Raw genomic sequence first — 6,000 nt, 5'->3', positions numbered from 1 at the left:
TTTGTTTCTAATAAAAGAAAGATTAAAAAAAAAATCCACTTCTCTGCTCAATGTTATTATAATAAGGTCAATAAACCCATGATTTTACGTAGAAAGAATTTCAATAGCAATGTAGCAAGAAAGGCTTATACTTTAAACCAAGAAAAACATAAATAATATATATCCCTCAACAGAAACTGGTTTTAAAGGTGGTTAAATATCCCACAAGCATTAAAAAAGACCCTTCCTGACACCACCTGATTGGATGCAGCACCTCACTATATGATTTTTGATGAACACACAGATATGTTAATGCACAACAACATCAAGTGGTTAGATACAACGATTATAGCCATAAAAACCATGCAATTTATGCACCATGCTAGTACATTATAGACCTCTGAGAATGACTGATCCTTGCTAAGGACCTCTGCAATACGTACAAAAACACATGTGCTATTCATAAAATTATGGAGGTACAAAAATAGCAGAGAAAACAGACAATAGTACACTCATGACACTTTAGAATAGGGACCAGTTCCCAGTTCTCACTATTAACCAGTTGCTTATTAGCATGCCTATTATTAACCTTTTATGGTAACACTTTAGTATAGGGTCCAATTCATACTAATAACTAGTTGCTTATTAGCATGTCTATTATTAACATATTGGCTGTTTATTAGTGCTTATAAAGTACATATAATGCATGACATCCATAATCCTACCTAATACCATAAACTTAACAACTACCTTATAAACTATTAATATGCAGCAAATAAGCAATTTATTGAGACAATAGTCATAACTAATGGTTTGTTAATAGTGAGAACTGGACCTTAAAGTAAAGTGTGACCAGTACATTCATTTTAATTCACACTTGCACTTTAACAGAAATTTACCTCAGCTCAAAATGAAGGATGAAGATCTAGAACCAAACTTTGACCTGATAAACTTTCAGATTATTAACTAAAACTGGTAAAATATTGGAGAAGACACATCGCTTTAACCCGACTGATCAGTTAACGGAAGTCAGAATATGAGAATGCTTGCATTCTTGTAAATATTTTGAGTGAATTGGATAAAATATTTTGCATATTGTGCTGTTTCTGCAATAAATGTAATATAAGCAACTCCCATATAATAATAATAATGATGATGATGATAATCCAGCCAACAACAGCTATTATGCCTGTTATTATTTAGAGAAAATAATTGTTTTAATATGTGTATTGTTTAGTAAAAGTATTATTAAAGAAATTACTCTTAAAAATAAAGGTGCTTCATAATGCCATAAGAACCTTTTTGTCTAAATGGTTCAATAACGAACCTTTAACATCTGAAGAACCTTTCTGTTTCACAAAAAGTCATTTGTGGTCAAAAAAAGGTTCCTCAGATTATAAAAAAGTAAAAAAAAAAAAAAAAAAAAAAAAAAATGCTCTTACTCTTAAAAATAAATGTGCTTAAAAGGTCCTTCACAACGATGCCACAGAAGAACAATTTTTGTTTCCACAAAGAACCAATAAGTCAAAGGTTCTTTAAAGAACCATCTCTTTCTTACCTTTTTATAATCTGAACAACATTTCTTTCATCACAAAGGACTTTTAGTGAAACAGAAAGGTTCTTCAGATGTTAAAGGTCCTTTACGGAACCATTTAGGCAAAAAAAGGTTCTTCTATGGCATCGAAAAGCACCTTTATTTTTAAGAGTGTATGATATCTGATATCTAGATTTAAAATGATGAGGAGGAGATAATTATTTTGGAATAGTTGTTTTTTTATTTTTATGCTGTGAAATATGTGTAAAGGTTTTAAAAAGAATTAAGATGGCGTATTGCACTGTACTGTGTACAGTGTACTGTGAAAACTATGCAAAAAAAAAACTGTATATGCATTACAGCGATTACAGGTAACAGAAAAAATATAGTTCTGAGTTAAAATGTTAGAGAAATGTTTCAGGTTTAAAGTATATGTTATGCAGCTCACAAAAAAAAAAATAGTGGCACAAAAAAGTTCTGTGAAATTGTATTGTCTTTTGACACCTGTTACAATTCACTGCTATATTTCGGCCAAGTCTAAAAAAATATCTCTGTCATCATCAGGTCCTTCCATTTTGTTGCCGTTTGAACTGTCAAACACATGAACGTATTCTGTTCATTTTTCCTCGTCCCTCTGATGGTGAACATCCACCGGATGTTCTAATGTGGTTGCTCTAATAAAAAGATGTTATAGAGCCAGAAATAGATCATATATAAACGTGGAGAGGTCAGAACATGAATCAATCAAGCAGAGAAACACATGTCAGTGCCATTTCACATAATGACATGAATGAGAGATGGACAGGTAAGGCCTAATGAAAGTTTCGGACATACATTTCTCACAAGACGGGCGTCTGTATTGATAAATTAAACATCATGCACATAATTTCTGAAGAAGAAAAAAATCGTACTATCATTTTTTGGATTCATTTACTATTGTAGCATGTAGTGTCAAAATAAACGTGCACAATTGTCCTTAAAATAATATCTGAAGCTAACACTCTTATATTCATATTTTGTGTAGAAAATATATTATTTAAAAATGTTATGTTGATTTTGAGGTAAAATATGGCCTGAGCAAATACAACACTAAGCACTTCATATCTTATCAAATATACATCCTAATTATCTTGACTTTGTGCTAAACTTGTTTTTACCCTGGTGTGACATCACTTCTACTCTGATCTAAGCGTATCAAACAGCCAGGGTCTTTCTTTTATTAATATAACAGGAAATAATAGTATTGGCTGCCGTCACGGATAATTTGGCAGCTGATATATCTGTCATAATGACGTGGGTATCCATGAAGAGGTTAAAGGCTACAGCCGATGTTTAGTGCAGTTAATATGGCTGACATACAGAGCCATCAGATCCATTATGTACACAGACTAGACAGAGAGGAGAGGATAGCTCGAGTACAAGTGTGACTCATTTCATGTGGATAATTAACTGGTACTTTTAATTAATGCAATGCAAAGTTAGTTAATCATGTCATTTTGTCCTGTGCAACTGATGTTCTATATCTCATGCCTGACTATTTAGAGTTTTTTACATTGTACTTACCTAAGAAAGGACTGATAATAAAAGGTAACTACATAATGGGGCTCTGCATAGGACTGGGTTTGGAAAACACCGGGGTTAGGTTTAGGGGTGGGTTCAGAGTTATTACAGTTATTACAATTACTGTAATAATTTCACAGTACACTGAAAATTCCCATTATGTTTATTTAATTCACCTGTGTCCTAGTAATCACCCTCATTTAGTCTTGTGTGTATATATAGTGGTGTCTGTTCTTGATTTCCCTTGAAAGTCGATGTTGTGCTACATGTGTGATCCTGCCATCGCCTCATGGTGTGACAGTGTTGAGGATCGCTTCGGAGCCGTTGCTGTTGATTATGTCAGACCAGGTGCAAGAGCCAGCAACAAAGACCACCTCCTCCACTGTTGTCTGGCAGCCCCTCTGCTCGCCTTCAGCCCACCATCAGCATGGTACGATCTCCGCGGGACTGCCATCCTCCAGTTGCAGTGGCTGGAATATACCTTGGCTCCTCCTCCAGCCTCTAAGCCCTGGACTCCGCCTCAGCCTGTTGACCCGTCGGCTGCACCATGGCTCTTAGCTCCCTCATTTCCGCAGTGTCCCATCTGTCCACTGGCTCTGCCGGGCTCCCTTGTCCCTCCGGCTCTGCCTTGGGCTGTCGTTGACCATCCTTCGCATCATCCCTCCATTCCTCAGACTCCATCATCCCTTCGGCTTCTCCTTAGTCCTCTGTCGCTCCTGCTCCACTATGGCCATCTGGATCCCCACCTCCACCTCGGTCGCTGGTGCCATCTGCTCCACCCTTGTTCATCGGCTCTCTGTCTCCTCCTCTGGCTCCTCCGCCACCTGCTCCGCCTCCGTTGGTCAGCCCCCTTCCTCCGCCATGGCTCTGTCGGCTTCACCGTGGGTCACCATCATGGCTGTAACCTGTGTCGAGCTGGACTTCTGAGCACCCCCCCCCCCCCCCAGTTGTTCTATGGAGTGAAGACATGCCTTCCTGTAGGTGGAAAGTCCGGTATTGAAAGTCGATGTTGTGCTACACGTGTGTTCCTGCCTGTCCTGTTTTACCCCTTGGATTATCATGATTTAAAACCTTTGTTTTAGTTTACTCATCTTTGATTCCCCTGAGTACAGGTGCATCTCAATAAATTAGAATGTCATGGAAAAGTTCACTTATTTCAGTAATTCAACTCAAATTGTGAAACTTGTGTTTTAAATAAATAAAATGAACACACAATGTAGTAGTTCAAGTCTTTTGTTCTTTTAATTGTGATGATTTGGGATCATATTTAACAAAAACCCTATTTAACAAAAAAACCTAAATCTTTACAAATTAGAATACCAAATAAAAAAATGAATTGTTGGCCTTCTAGAAAGTATGTTAATTTACTATACATGTATTCAATACTTGGAAGCCTGGAAGCCCAGGTTTCTTTGACAGTGGCCTTCAGCTAATCTGCATTTTTTGGTCTCTTGTTTCTCATTTTCTCTTGACAATAGCTCATAGATTCTCTATAGGGTTCAGGTCTGGCGAGTTTGCTGGCCAGTCAAGCATACCAACACCATGGTAATTTAACCAACTTTTGTTGCTTTTGGCAGTATGGGCAGGTGCCAAATCCTGCTGGACAATGAAATCAGCATCTTCAAAAAGCTGGTCAGCAGAATGAAGCATGAAGTGCTCCAAAATTTCTTGTTAAATGGGTGCAGTGACTTGGACCCCAAGACAATGGACCAACACCAGCAGATGACATTGCACCCCAAATCATCACAGAATGTGTAAACGTAAGCCTCAGTCCATTCCTTGTGAAGTTCACTCAAATTCTTGAATCGATTTTGATTGTCAATCCTCATACGGCTGTGGTTCTCTCGGTTGGTTGTGCATCTTTTTCTTCCACACTTTTTCTCTTCTACTCAACTTTCAGTTAATATGCTTGGATACAGCACTCTGTGAACAGCAAGCGTCTTTGGCAATGAATGTTTGTGGCTTACCCTCAAACATGAAACACTGAAGGGTGTCAATGATTGTCTTCTGGACAACTGTCAGATCAGCAGTCTTCCCCATGATTGTGTAGCCTAGTGAACCAAACTGAGAGACCATTTTGAAGGCTCAGGAAACTAATGCAGGTGTTTTGAGTTGATTAGCTGATTGACATGTCACCATTTTCTTATTTGTTGAGATCGTGAATTGGTGGGTTTTTGTTAAATGCGAGCCAAAATCATCACAATTAAAAGAACCGAAGACTTAAACTACTTCAGTCTGTGTGCACTGAATTTATTTAATACACGAAATTGAGTTGAATTACTGAAATAAATGAACTTTTCCACAACATGTAATTTATTGAGATGCACCTATATTTTAAATGGTCAATGTTTGTTGATGTTTATTAAAAACCTCCTTTACTTCTTTTCTATCATGCACAATTACTACAATCACAATCTCATAACAAGTGTGTGTTCTGCCCCACGTTTTCTGTCTGCTGTTACATTTTGTAGGGCTGATGTCTCCTGTGTTCCCTGTTATCCCCAGCATGCCTTTATTAAAACATTTTTGATTTACTTTATTCCTCATTTCCTCACTCTTCACTGTGTTTTATGAGTACTAATAAGCTCACAGTATGCATGCTATTAAGTAACTAGTAAATAGTAAGAAATGGTCCCTAAACTAGAATGTCTTTAACATATATACATATATTATATATACACTTCTTTATTTCCTAATGGCATCTCATGTCCAGACCAGTGACAAACCATGTTTTTCCTCCTTTGCCCTTTTCCTGAAAAGTGTTTCTAGCTGTGAGTGATGGTTGAATGTTAAGTTGGGGGAAATGACACATAAAGTAGGTGCCTCTAAGATTAGCCTGAATAATTTAAAACAGCATGCCACACATGCAGTTCATTAGGTTAGAATCACCCCGGCATATTCTGAGAAGGGAATATTATCATATGAGC

The sequence above is a fragment of the Carassius gibelio genome, chromosome B4, assembly GCF_023724105.1.
Source record: "Carassius gibelio isolate Cgi1373 ecotype wild population from Czech Republic chromosome B4, carGib1.2-hapl.c, whole genome shotgun sequence".
NCBI classification, from domain to species: domain Eukaryota; kingdom Metazoa; phylum Chordata; class Actinopteri; order Cypriniformes; family Cyprinidae; genus Carassius; species Carassius gibelio.
Note: the sequence above shows the minus strand (reverse complement) of the source record.